Source organism: Antedon bifida, chromosome 3 (assembly GCF_963402885.1).
Source record: "Antedon bifida chromosome 3, ecAntBifi1.1, whole genome shotgun sequence".
Lineage (NCBI taxonomy): Eukaryota > Metazoa > Echinodermata > Crinoidea > Comatulida > Antedonidae > Antedon > Antedon bifida.
The window spans coordinates 2812627-2827587 of NC_136228.1; the positions used below are offsets into that span (position 1 = coordinate 2812627).

Below are 14961 nucleotides of genomic sequence, written 5' to 3' on the forward strand. Positions count from 1 at the left end.
GCTGTTAGGTGAACTAAGGTGGTAGAAATAATTTGGCGCAATTATCACCAACAAAACAGCGTACCTCGCGCGTAATTAACCAACCAAATCACCAATCGTTATAATTATGAATTCAATATAAAAACCAATTATGATTTTGATTCTAGCCTTAGGTTATTTAGAAAATTCAAAATTAATTTTAATTTGTTATCTTCTATAAATTGTTTTACATAACAGAGTTTATATTATATTTTATAACATTAGGCCTAGATGAATAACTAATAATAAGAATACTAAAAAAATATTACACATTTGACCCCATTTTGTCTCACAATATTATGTCGGTCAATAACTATACAAAACAGGTACAATCAGTTAAATTCATTCGTCCTTTATTTACTACATTGACACAATAGCATGGCACCGAACTCGGCCGTACTCGCAGTGGACGAGCACGCGAGTCTAGGCCTACAAATCTTCCTCTATTTGTTGCCCCTAATGCATTACCGTACGTCATTTAATAATATTAATCACGCATAACGGATTGTAACTAGCGCTATAACATCACTATGTTTTATGTGTATGTCATATTTTACATATATACATACATAAATACACATATATATTACATTATTTTATGTTACATGTTTTACATTAATAGATCATATTATATTTTTTATATAAAACTACACTATCAAACTGGTTTGACAAAAAAAAAGTGTGATGTGCCCCAAATGTAAGTGATATGACATCATCATGTCCATATATGGAAACATTTGTTTTATCCCATAAAGTTTGATAGTGTAAAATAAATACTGTTATTAATAAAAATATAAATAAATTGTTATTATAATTGTTATTTTTTTTCTCTCAACAGCGTACTGTATATGTTATTATTTAATACTGGGTGACCTCTTCAGTCAAAAACTGGTCTCCCAGAGGGCCCAGTTATTATCATGAGTATAGGCCTAACATTGTTTTACAATACAATGTACTCTGTATTAGGCTATTTATTATTATTTTACTTAGTGTAAACATATTATTCTACCTTTTTGTTGTATCGCATACTGTTTTTTTACTTCACTGATTAACCGATTATTTTTGTAGTGTATTTATTATTGTTGATTGCAAGACTTTGTTGTCAATTCTTTCTAGTTCATCTTCATTCATTTTTTATCTACGAAACGGTAGTCATGTGATGCCTTTACGACCAATCACCTTCTAAGTATTTACATCATAGGCTATGTAATATTATTTATTTTAATTATATGGCAGCTTACAAGCTGTAGATTTTTTCCAAAAATAGACCCGGATATCTATTATAAACAGAACTTGCTGGACTTTCATGAACCTAAATTATTGTGTTTATGTTATAAAATAGTTGTAATAATGATGAATATTGTATTTTTGTGACGTAAATAAGCTGCTAATTGAAGTAATGATTGTTCTACTTTGCCATTTTGTTCTTGTGAGCGTGCGCTAAATTACTGTCATTTTGCGAGGTGTGATGTGTTGCGCTCTGTTGATCAGTGCCCGATTTTGCTTAGTCCCACTGATGTAAATGCAAATTCCCAGCGCTAGCTGATGAGCCTGATCCTGGTGCCTGTTTTAACACCTCACCTTTGTAGAGTTAGGTGATCTATCGAGGTGCAGTCAATTTTCAAAGGTTCAGCGAAAGAAAATTATGCTATCCTCCGATAGTGGCTTGTAATTAGTTATGTTCGAATTATTTTTTATTATTTTTTTGCGATAAACATTCTGAGTTACAGTCTCTTTACTTGTAAATAGCATGCATTTAACCAATCACAAGTGATGGATTATTCGAACTGAGTTTTGTGATTGGTCAAATTACTTGCGCGTGACGTCATTGCACGAGCCGGTCAAATGGCCCACATCAACTTCACTCAAAATCCACTCCTTCAAAAGTATGCGAGTGGCTTCAGTTTATCGATTACTCGTTTATTAAAGATGTATTGTCTCCCTGAAAAGATAATTATCAAAAAATATTTTGTTCAATATGCCATTTTTTTATATCACCTAATATAGTTACCCACTTTGACCAAAAATTGGATCGGAAAACAAATGTATTTACCTAAAAAACTGTAATGTAAAGCAAAAAAATAGTCAAATTGGCTGCCAGCCAATAAGATTTTGGTTGAATTTAACCATTTTATAAGTGACAACATTTATTTTTTTCCCGGGTTTTTTTCTACGGAAGTGATTAACTTTAATAAACTACAAATTAATATATTCAAAGTCTGATTTTATTAATCTTTATTTTTCATGTTTTTGGGGAACAATACATCTTTGAATCTTAAATTTAGCCTAAATGAAAATCAGACGATAACTCGGAGACTTACATAATGTCATTGGTCTGACGTAATACAATTTATAAATTATATAATTATTAAAAACGTGTTGACTATACGGTGATATATTCACTGTGCTGTCATCACTCACATGTTTATTTCAGTTAAATCGGATATCTTATAATTCCTTCTAAATACACAAGCAATTCCGATTTAAAACTGTAATCCGGTCCAACCGTCGAAGCGATTGGCTTAGCGGTTTGTTACCGTTAAAATTATGCTATGTATAGCTGACGATTGACGTAAAACCAATGAATTCGTCGCAATCATGTTTAAGGAAATGTCTAAGATTGTATTATTCTTAAGCATAGTTTGCGCATGTCATCTCTATCTAGACCTCATAATTTAATTTTGTGGTTCGATGGAAAGATTCTAGAAAATAAGTAGATGTTATACAACTAAGTAGAAGTTACAAACTAAGTTATATAACTTAATTTAACCAAATCATGGCAGTTCTTGGTTTAAATCCTGGTATAGTTCCCGGATTCTTCCGACATTGCGACTTTAATTTGGATGAAAGTTTTCCGATCTCATTTCCTTCTCGTGTGTTCCTAATCTCATGCTATCTTCTTTTCTCATGATGCGATAAACGCAGTATTGATATGCGGCTTGCACAGACACAGACATTCTCATTAACAATATTATTATCAGCGTCATAATCTCCATCAGAATTTTTCATCAATAATTTCAACATCGGTATCGTCGTCGTCATGTTATTATCAATTATTAATCATTCACAAGTATCTTCTGTGTCATGTATTCGTTGTGTGTTTCAATAATCATTATGTTTTACGCATTATACTAAAATGCACGGTTTAAGTTTAAGTTTTGCGCCCAAAGGCTTTCAAATCGCAGAATGGATTGAAATGACAGGTTCATTGTGTATTTTACTAAGTCCAAAACTGTCCGCGTAAAAAAATGAAATGAGGAACCTTTTTAAGTTTTTGTCTGAATTTTAATCCGATTATCTGTACTGATCTCCACATCATTAGCTGTCTTTATCTATCATAGGCAGATTCTTTCGCTGATAAAACATGTGGAAATTGTAATGTTAGGTTAGGCTTATGGCATGTTACAGTTGGCACATGTGATACTTATGTGGTAAAATGATACTAAACAATGAATACAGTACCGATAACGGGCTAATAATGTGTATTCTCAGTTTGTGCCGCAGCGGCGTACGTCGAACAAATTAAGTGCGGTACGTTGCACGATGGCGGCAAAGAAAAGAACTATAACAAAATTCGTGGAAACAAGCTTATAAGACAGATGTCGTATCTTGTGCGGTTACATTACGTGTGACGTTTATGCGCATGATGACGCGTTACGCACGCATGTTTTGATGACGAACTCATTCAACTTAAACATGTGAATCTTGATTTCCTCCTCCTCGATTTTATTAGAAATGATGGTCGTTCACCTTATAATGAAGGAAGTTGTTTAGACTCAAAGGAACGAAAATGAACAACCACGTTTCTGATTATCTCTCAAGATACAAAACTGCTGTTAATTATTGTATCGTAAGTTAGTGAATCTATCGTCTACATTTCTTAGTTCACTCCATGTTCTCGTTTCAGAAATGCTTTTATATTATTTTTTGTTACTTGACTTCACATTTTTATTTCCGTTTGCAGTGTCACTTATCCTAGCAATGAAAATGATATTGGCCTAGTTAAGCGCCGCCGTTCAGGTTAACATTACCTTCTCTATTTTGACAATGTGCGACGAGATGGTAAACAATAATTCGATAGATATTAGCAATCATTTTTAAGAGGATCTTGGGAGATACACATGCCTACACTATAATTAGCTTCGTTTCTCGACATGTGACTTTTTCGATATTGCTTAAAATAAGTAGAGTAGGTCGCTGGGGTTTCGATACCTCATCAGTAGTCAAGGCTTCATTAATCTTCATTGAAATTTCGTTGATAATGGGGCAATTATCGCGAAGTGTCTTCTAACGATTCGATTTAAATTGATCAAAATTCTGTAGACAATAAAACAATTTCAAATATTGAATGTTTCTTTGTATAAGTACTTTAACTTCTAAAATCCTACCCAAAAAATTCCATTTAATAGCTTACTCTTGTATCCATATTTAAATATAATATAATTTCTCGTTCGCTTCATGAGAAAGTGTCCCCTTAAATAAGGAGAGGGTTAAACAATGGTATTGTTAATCATTAAAGATGTATTGTCCCTCAAAAACATGAAACATGAAGATTACTTAAATCAGACTTTGGAAGTTTAGCACTTCCGCAGAAAAGGAAACAACAAAAAAAAATGATTTCACTTACAAAACGACAAAATAAATGGTTACATTCAACCAAAAATCCATTAATTTTTTGGTAGGTAAATACATTTTCTTCGATCCAATTTGTAGTCAAAGTGGATAACCATAGATTATAATACTTTATATTAAGGTTTGTATAGATACTTGCATAACCACATTTTCCTGAACTGAACTATAGTTCTCTTCCTAGCTATACACATTAGGGCTAAACTGGATTCTCATATACAGTATATCAAATGTTGCATAAAGTAAATTGTTCTTTCTTCATGGTTGAATTTGAAAGTCTGTCTGCGATCTTCCTTAAGATCAACGAAATATATATATTACTTTTTCCTGAAGAAACAGCTCGAGGACCAAATACATTTATAAATGAGAAATAGAAACAGCAGTTAGTAATAGACCTGAAGCATCGAAATACATAACTGCAACAAATTCATTTTCTTGTTGAAGATTATATCGTCTTTTTTTACCTTCAGTCATTAATTATGAAAACCAAATGATGTTGATATACAAACAACAGATTTAAAGGTTAGTTTGTTGAATATCTTGAAAAGTGTGTCTTATGGAGTTTTGTTCTCTTTTGAGTCTGTTTAATGATGTGATTTTGTTTTATTTTTTACGTGTTTTACTTGTTTTTTACTTATATTTGTTCAAAGTATCTTGTTTTCAATGGTTTAGTACTCTTTTTTTCAATGTCTTACTAAAATTTGTTTTGTTGATAGTTCAACAACTTCACAATTGGAGTTTTTTTTCTAATTCAAGAGAATAGTGCATCTTTTTAATAATTGTATTTGATACTCGGATATTTTTATTGTTTAACTTACTAAATCTTATCTTTGGTAATAAGTAAGTCGCATTATTATTCTCAAGAGAAACAGCGCATCTTTAAAAAGAACTATCTCTATGCTGTTGATTGGCAATGCGTCATTCAAATCATATTTGCAACATAAGGTTTGAAATGATCAACAATACAATAACATTTATATTAATATAATAATTATAATTTATAAAAAATGCATTAGTTTGTTGGAAATTAATTGAAATAATTTTAACTTAATTATATTGGTCATTTTTTTAAAATTATTTTTCTACTATTTGTTAACGTCCAGGTTTAATTCTAATTTATTAAAATAATATTTACCTTAATCCTTTTGTCATTTTTTAAAATTATTTTTTCTTTTAATGCCAATTTATTAAAATAATTTAATAACTTAATTATATTTCTTAACATCCTTTTCGCATTATGTTTGTCTTTATTGATTGATGTTCATGAGTTTTATGACAATTTATAACAATCATTTTAACTTAATTATATTTCTAAACATCATTTTTCACATTATTTTGTTTGGATTAGTTGATCGCAGTATTGTTTGCCGTTCGTTGGCACGTGGTGTAACTCATCTCTCGAGTGATGATTCTAACCCTAACGTAACACCAATGCATTTAAACACATGCTTCTTAATTATGTATTTAACAGCTGTTTAATGGCTGTTAATAATTACATTGGATTTCATTATATAGGCCTAAATATTGTCTAATATTGTTTTATTATTTAACGGTGACCTTGAACTGATCCACTTAAATTAAATAACTTTTCTTGTTCTGTTATTAGGAAAAAAACTTATAAATGCAAAATTTAGAATTCAAGTTATTGTAGGCTCTCTTTCTCTTCTTCGTGCAGTTGTCATGCAGTAGGCTTAGGGCCTAGTGAATTTCGATAGTAGGGGTGTGATACCCTGAATAGGGGTGTCCTAAAGAATTGGTTTTACTATATTTTAACGTGTGACTTTTAAATCACGATTGCCCTATAATTAACGTCCTAAGCGATCTATCTGAAGATGACACCGTAAATACCAACATAATCACCAACTCTTTAAACAAATCAAAGCATTTCGTTATGTATAACATAACATAACTGTCATAACATAATTATGACAAAATAATACATGTACCGATCGATCAATGGTAACAATTTATCGTCGATTAATAGCTTGCTGTGTTTTTTTAATGGTATTGCACAAATTAATAAATAAAAATGTATTGTTGTTTGTTCGGCATCTTATAGTCATTCGGGTGGACCCAATAACAGCAACTCATCGCTATTTTAAGAATCTTTAGGGATCCTTTTCACACGTAGCAAAATGTAATAATTCATTTAACGTGTGGACATCTTCACATTTACGCCACCCAGGGCACAACGCAGGAAGTTAGCTAACGATTCGTCTGCACGCAAATTATGGCGCCATCTTAGGTTTAACAAAATGATTCAGTAAAATGATTAAACCAAGCGAACTAATGAACAACTAAGTAAAAACATTAGCTTTTGTTTAGTTGTGTTGCCAAAATGAATTACTTATTTGAATCAATTAAGCTCAATTTATTTTTCAAAATGGAACGGTTTGTTAGGCACCGTCTATTTCCGCCTTGCGCGAAAACGCGACCAACTCGAGCAGGGAGGGAAGATGTTACGCGTACGCCGAGTGAACATTTCCGAATGGGTTTTATTGATTCGTACGATGACCTTGCTCGATGTTGGTAAAGATTTGTCGCTAAACCTCGCCGAATCATTCAAAGCTGGTCGCATCCGAATAAACGAAGCTGTAACTTCGGAAATAACCAATCACGAAGACATTACGTTCAGTCGGTTTGAGCAACACATGTCAAACAATAATAAGAAACATTTGTGTCTTATTTCTGTATTTAAACACATGTTTAACGAGTCACTTATTACGTTATTAAAAACACCAGTGATCGTTTCGTAAAGTAAAAGTTTTTAAATTGTTGTTCTTGATGTATACTTTGCAAAAATAGATTAATCAATCGTCTGCCTCCTCAAAGTTGGCGCCTTATTAGCTTGTTTAATGACCAAAGTTACCCAGATGACTGGTATTTCATATTAATTAATAACAGTCAAATCTACAGATAGAGGTGACGTCACCAAAGGTATAATTAAAGTCGTCATAAAGAGTCTAAACTGGCGCTTAATGAATACCGCACCCGTAATACTTTAACTTATCACCAAAAGACTTTAAATTGCTATGGGTTCTTCTGGAACAGTTCAATTAAAACAACAAAACAGCTAAAATCGATTATTCAATCATAGGCGTTCGCGTTGAATTAAAAAACGATTTATTTGATTGATTCACTTATTTTCTTTTATTTTACTCTGACTTTGTGGCGGCGGCGTCTTTTCTTTGATGACACTGAGGTTGATTAATCGCTGGATAATGTCTGTTTGAAAGGATTGTCAGTAAAGTTGCTCTTGCCTGCTTTAAGCTCTGTCTACACTATCAAACTTTATGTGACAACATGCCTTCTTCATTCATATTACCTTTCTTTACACAATTTTGTATACTGTTTATTTGAAGAAAATAAATGTTACTTTGAATTGAATTGAATTGAACAACTGTGATGTGCCCATATATGGGCATGATGATGTCATATCACTAACATATTTGGGAATATCACTACGATATTTTTTGTGAAACTAGTTTGATAGTGTAGACAGAGCTTTAAACGGCTCTAATCCGTTTGTGGTACTGTAACCTGGGTTGTCAACCTGTTCTTTTCAGTCTAGGTTACTTGTTGAATTATATTTCGATGCTGTAATATTAATTTATGGTTTTGGTTTATTTTGGAAAATTTGATTAAAAAAAAAAATTTGAATTAAAAAATTAAATTCAACTAAAGAAATGTAATTTTAAGCAAAATATATAGTCACATTTTCTGTCAGACCATGGCTTTTTGGTTAAAAATTGACCGTTTATTTTGTCTCTTTATGTGTTTTTTTTCTACCTAAATGATTACCTTTAAAACTGCAAATTCTGATATCTTATTAACCATCATTTATGCTTTTCTTGGAAGGGTGGGGCTCACAATACATCTTTAAATATTGAATGTTCCAATCATGGACCTATAAATTTAAGTTATAGGTTTAATCATATATGTTCCAATCATTTGTATAATTGTTTTCATTAATCGAAAAGACGAGTAGCAATGGAATTGTACTTTATCACAGGGATCCCAGACACATGTGAAATAACCCGGGTGGGTTAAATGCCACCCTTTAATGTGCCGCCTTCTTTAGGATATCTATTACAGCAATTGAACAGAGCTTAAATCGTCTACATAGAATTCTTAGCTGAACAATTATCCGATTATCGCCTTGTGTAACTAAAACATAGAAGGAACATGATTAGTTCTTTTGTAAATACGCTGTAAAGTCCAAACCCACCGTTCTTTTTTGTTTGTGTTCTGTCTTTTTCTCATCGCAGCCTTCTTTTGCTTTATTGTGATGGTATTGAATTGGTAAATGTTCCGCAAAGAGTGCCGACGATGCCAACTTAATTAGATAAGCTTTTCCTTGATCTGTCCTCTGTGTTTACTTAAATTGTTTATTTTTTGTTACGACTTAGATTTTTTTTTAATTGCATAATTAAAGAACGTTGTAACCGATAGTTTTAACAATGTGTTTATTGGCCATTCAATAAAAAATAATTAATGAATAAATTAAGCGCTCTCTGAGCGAAATAGAGGGCGTGCTTTTTAATATTTCGGCCGCGTGTTGAAGATACAGATAACTCGAGATTTTTTAGTAAACATTTGTGACGTCACTAATATATCCTATAATCAATAGACAATCTATTCGCCAAAAAAATAAATAAAATCCAGGACGATAACTGGACGTTATGCACATATACAAACTTTCATAACATTCAAAACAAGCAATAATAGAATCGACAGAGTATATTGTGGCAAATACTGAGATAAAAGACAAAACTTCAATTTTACCAAAAACCGACATATAGCATATTTGTTTCTATCTATTTTATTATAAACCACTTTATCATTACATTTTTATTTTATCCGAAGCATAACATATTTTCATAAAAAAGTTTTTTTTTCACAATGACATGACCAACACGACGTGGATTACTTGTGCAAGGAGTTAATTGCCGGCACATTATTTATTTATAAAGAATTATTAATGATATTGACTTTCTCGCTTTCTATTATAATGTTGTTATAATGTTGTTAACCTTTTTAAGTAGCATTTTAAGTTTAAGCCTACATGATATCATATTTCTCGTTGCATTTTATTTGTAAATATTCTTTTTAGACATGATTTTGGTATATAAATTTACTTTAAATTGTGGGTACTTTGACATTAAAGTCAATACTATGATGTACTTTTAGAAGAATTTCCTTTTATTGATAGAGTTCATTATCAGGACTAGATAGTTTCTGATCTTGCGCATTAGATACAGTTTTGTTCAACATTTTTGTTGTAGAGAGGAGTCTAGTTTGTTAGGCCACTGAAAGTGAAGGTGTAACTGAATATTATTAATAAGTATTGGCCTACTTATTAATAATTGACAATCGATACTTATATAAATAGAGATATTTAAATTTAGCTTTGAAACAGTTTGTATGTATACAATTAAAATTATAGTAAACAGAGGAACTTGATCAATATTCTAAATTAGGACTATACTTAATAATGTTGATAACTGATAATTGATACTTATTGGAAATTAGAGAATTGTGATAAACAAGTATTCATAAACTAGGCCTATATTTAATGATGCTGATAATCGATAATCTATACTTATAGAAAATTAGAGAATGAATTATGATAAACAGGTGAAATTGATCAATGATCATCATGAGCCGTTTAGAACAATACAATTCGGTCAATAAATATTTACACAACTCATAACAATATAATTCAATTGGAATAATGATCATTTTGTAGGAATATTGACGCGAATTGTGTTATTAAATCGCTGGTTATTAACTAGGCCAACTGTGGTGGTCTATTTGTACGTTGATGATTGAACTATGAACCAATTACTATTTTAAGAACAACATTTCTTTCAGATGTCCTGCATCTCTTGTGTTATAGATAGACGCCAAACACCACTATGACACTGTGAATACTGTCCAGGCGGGCCTTGCGCCTTAAATTGCAGGGGAACAGTGCGGTAGTGTTTGAATCATCTTCGTTGTTTCAATTTATTTTTTATTGTCATTAACAAGCCTATTTCCTGCTCAGAGTCTAGATAATTTTAATAATCAACTAACACTCAAAGCGCTCTGATCTTTACGAAATAGCGCTATATAAATGTCGCATTATATTATATATATTATATTATGTTATTCAAGATTTAGGACTTGGATCCACCATTTTTAAAGCAGAAAGAGTGAAATTGTACTCTTCTCTGAATAAAGTTTACAACTCAATATTCCAGCATAAATCCGTATAGTTAGTTACGGTTCTATATCCAAGTCTAAACAAACATTGTTTAGCCTCTACAGCAAGAAGAGTAACATTTCACTCTTCCCTAATACAAGACAATATTTCACATTAGATCCGTAGTTTTTCCGTATCTATATCCAAATAATTTCTTTAAGCCTACATAACATTGATTGGTGTTCTTCATAAAAGCAATAAGTCACATCCTTTACTTCTTTGTAAAGATGGAACGATTAAATTAATTAATTCTGACTTCTGTAATTCGATTATTTAAACGTGTTAAGTGTTGTCTTTATTCTACGTCCTACCGACAAAATACACTGCCTATTTGATACAATGCGATCGCACCTATTTGAAATACTTGTACACAAAAGTAGCATCAGTTACACAATTAGAAGTATTTACCGCGATTACTGTCGGTATCATTTCATTTAATTCCTTGATCCAACGAATTTGCGGAACACATACGTTAGATCCGAACCGATCTTGGGTAAATTAAAATGTTATTAACGTTAATTAGAAAGTCGTTAAAACTTAATAAGAAAACAATGCGAAGCACCTTTGATAGTAGCCTAAGTCGCGGTAGTTGATTATGCCGTCGGTGGGTTCAAAGCGTATATGTAATGTTATGTTACACTTTGTCCTTCGAGGAAACCCACCTTTACCTATTGTAATTTAGTTGAATTTTCATACGATAAACAATGCGGAAAGATTTTCTTGCCAAGCTTTCGGAAAACATATTCCTATAATTATTACTTATTTTTGCTTCAGAGATTCCTGTAGAAAAATGTTTTGCCCAAACAATAATTGATCCACCCTCGAGACAAAGTTTGCAATTAGTATAAAAATGTAATAAGTATTACACTTAAAAAATGACGTCAGAGTTATATACATGTTCATCTATAAACAATTATTAATTACGGATATTTTTTATATAAAATAATATCATAATGAAGATCAGAATTCTATCGGAATATCTCTACGGAAATTAAGTCGATTATTTTTATCATGTTTTATTCAATATTATAATGGGCATTTACAGTAACTTATTTTGCAATTTATCGAACTGAACGAGAAATGTGGGCTACTCTCTCGCGCTATGTAATCCTATATTTTGGCACTTGGTGATAAAAAACGAGTGTTGCCATGAGGGAGTTCAGTCTTAGAATAAACACCACACATCTGCTATTAGATTTACTTCATAAAAAATGAACGAAAAATTTCAAATACTGATTGCTGAATATTGTCAAACATATCGTTTGTTAATTGTATACTCTGGAGGCGCGATGATTTTTTAAATATTATCACCCAGAAAGCCCCGACCCGACCGACATTTCGATACGTTGATTTACAATAGTCGTACTGATACTACTTGACGCGCGCGTACAAACTTTGATACTACTTGCACGCGCGTCAAAATTGTGATACTCTTGCTACTACCTAACGCGCGCGTACTAACTCTGATAATAAAGTATCTATTTTTGTACGCGCGTAATAATTTGTTTTATATACATAATCATCATGTTAAAAATGCACTGTATAATTATATAGATAGGTTCTTTATTTTTTAATTTCTAATTATTTAAAAATCTGATAATAAAAACAAATTTATTTATTTTAATATGTGATTTCATTTATTGGAAATTGGAAAATATTGACATACATAATTATAATAATAATAGTTCATTCTTATATAGCGCATATAAGCAAGCTCTCAATGCGCTGAACATTATTACCCCAGTCATAATTATGTTAGCATTCTATAAGTATAATGCTAATTCTCTATACTTATGGGCCTATCAGTTAAAATTCAGCATGACATGAATTGAAATATAATTCATTAGCTTTATTTATTATTTTTTTTGTTGACAAGTCTTTTTGAGTTATTTGATCGAATCGTTAAAGCAATAATTCCTTGCGCAAAACAATTCTATGATAAGTATACTAAATGCTAATGCTCTATACTTATGGGCCCATCAGTTAAAATTCAGCATGATAAAATATCGTTGGTTTTTGTTTTCAAATTGAAATATAATTCATTAGCTTTATTTATTGTTTATTTTTTTGACAAATCTTTTTGAGTTATTTGATCGAATCCTGAAAGCAATAATTCCTTCGGCAAAACAATTCTGACGAAAGATAATCCAGAGGGCGGTACACAATGCATGAGTCCATACGGTCAACTATCCTTATACTTAATGTATATTATTTTAAACATTTTAAGAAAACTTTTGATTAATAATGCTAAACATTTTAAAACTCTTAATGTCATTCGATAATTCAATGAATTAAATAAATATAATAAATGAAAGTGTTTGTCTTGATTTGGGCGTATGCGTAAATTCTTCATTTTCCGGGAGGATTCTCCTTTTATATTCTTGCTAATTTTACTATTCCATCCAGTCTCGCATTGAACATAATAAAGAGTTCAGTTAAAGATGTATTGTCCCCCAAAAACATGAAAAAGGAAGATTAATTAAATCAGATTTTGAATATGTTATTTTGTAGTTTTAATAAAGTTAATCACTTCAGTAGAAAAAAAACCGAAAAAAGTCATGTTTCCACTTATAAGAATTATTATTATACAGAATTAATGATTAAATTCAACCAAAAATCCATTGGCTGGCAGCCAATTTGACCATTTTTTGCTTTGAATTACATTTTTTTCAGGTAAATACATTTTTTTTCGATCCAATTTTTGGTCAAAGTGGATAACTATTATGTTACATTAAAATGGAATACTCAACCAAACATTTTTTAAGTATTATTTTTTCAGGGGGACAATACATCTTTAATAATATATGATATTACATTATTTAATTTGAATTAACTTGCACACATTTTGCATCGTTCAATGAAAAAGAAAATAGGTACAGTGCCAACAAATCGAACACGAATTAAAAGTAAAACATTTCCTCAGAAAAATAATGATTACTGTTTGAATTTCCGTGTAAACGCGGTAGTTCATGGCGTGTAACAATATTATTGAATATGATAATTATTATTATTGAATATCTATTTTATACATTTTAAAGAAACTTTTGTTTAATAATTTTTTTTATTTAGTTTGAATTCACTTGCACATATTTTTGCATCATTTAATGAATAGATAACGAAAGTTAATCGAATTTAAAGAAAAACGTTTCAGAAAATTAAAAGTTGTATAACATTTCATTAAAGAATAAATTACTGAATTTCCGTGTAAACGCGGTATAGTTCATGACCGTTCTGACGTACCATCCATGTAATAATATCATTGAATATGATATTTTACCTTCCACAGTTGATTGATTTAAAGTCAACTAAAATCTAGCAATTAAAATAAAAAGAATCGATAATTATAATTTGCCTTTGTGTTCTGCCATACCAATGCATCGAGTCGTATAATAAATTAGCGATAAAAATCACCAATTATGTTATTCTTTTCGTACGATTTGTGACGAATAATAAACGACCGTCTGCGTGTTAATATCAACGAGTGGTTTGACTTTTGTATAAATGGAGTTAGTGACGCTCGAGATGAGTAGGCATCAACGCTGTAAACAACTTGGTAGATTGGTTATAGGGTATGGCGAAAGGTGTTAACTATGAAAGCACGTCTCCTTTTAAATTCCATCAAAATTTATGTAAGCACTTAGAACATCGGATTATTCTATTTGAACCCCACAGGGCACCGGACCCCATTCAACAATTTGCTAGATTTGCCAACAGGAATTTAGATCTTAACTTCCCTCTATTTTGTATGTAAATATATATTTTTAAGCGAAATAATATTATTTTTTAATTATATTTCCATAGTGAGTAAATCGTATAACATAGGCCTATTGGAGATAACAAAATATTTATTATAAGCCTTTTTGATAATTTTTTTTAAATGTTTGTCTTAATTCTCGTTTGTCACGTCTGTTATTATATCTCCGTTCATATTGTTTCGTGTTTTATCTCTGTTTTTCTGTTACTTTGATTACAAATTTGAATTGTTGAATTTTTAACCGCCACAATTAATATAACATTTGGTTTTAATTCAGTGATAAATTGGTTTATTATTTTTACATAATGCATTA

At 30.9% G+C, this 14961-nt stretch overlaps 1 protein-coding gene across 3 annotated transcripts in view; it reads left to right on the forward strand.

Annotated features, from left to right (window-relative positions):
• LOC144838860 (ATP-dependent DNA helicase DDX31-like) overlaps positions 1-14961 on the forward strand; it is an 87611-nt gene that overhangs the window by 66838 nt on the left and 5812 nt on the right. Inside the window, exon 15 of one of the 3 annotated variants that reach the window (XR_013611720.1) lies at positions 5118-5169. The exons of the other annotated variants lie outside the window; for them this stretch is intronic. The gene's annotated coding sequence lies outside the window, so the exon portion shown is untranslated. The remainder of the gene's footprint in view (positions 1-5117; positions 5170-14961) is intronic. 3 annotated transcript variants of the gene reach the window in all.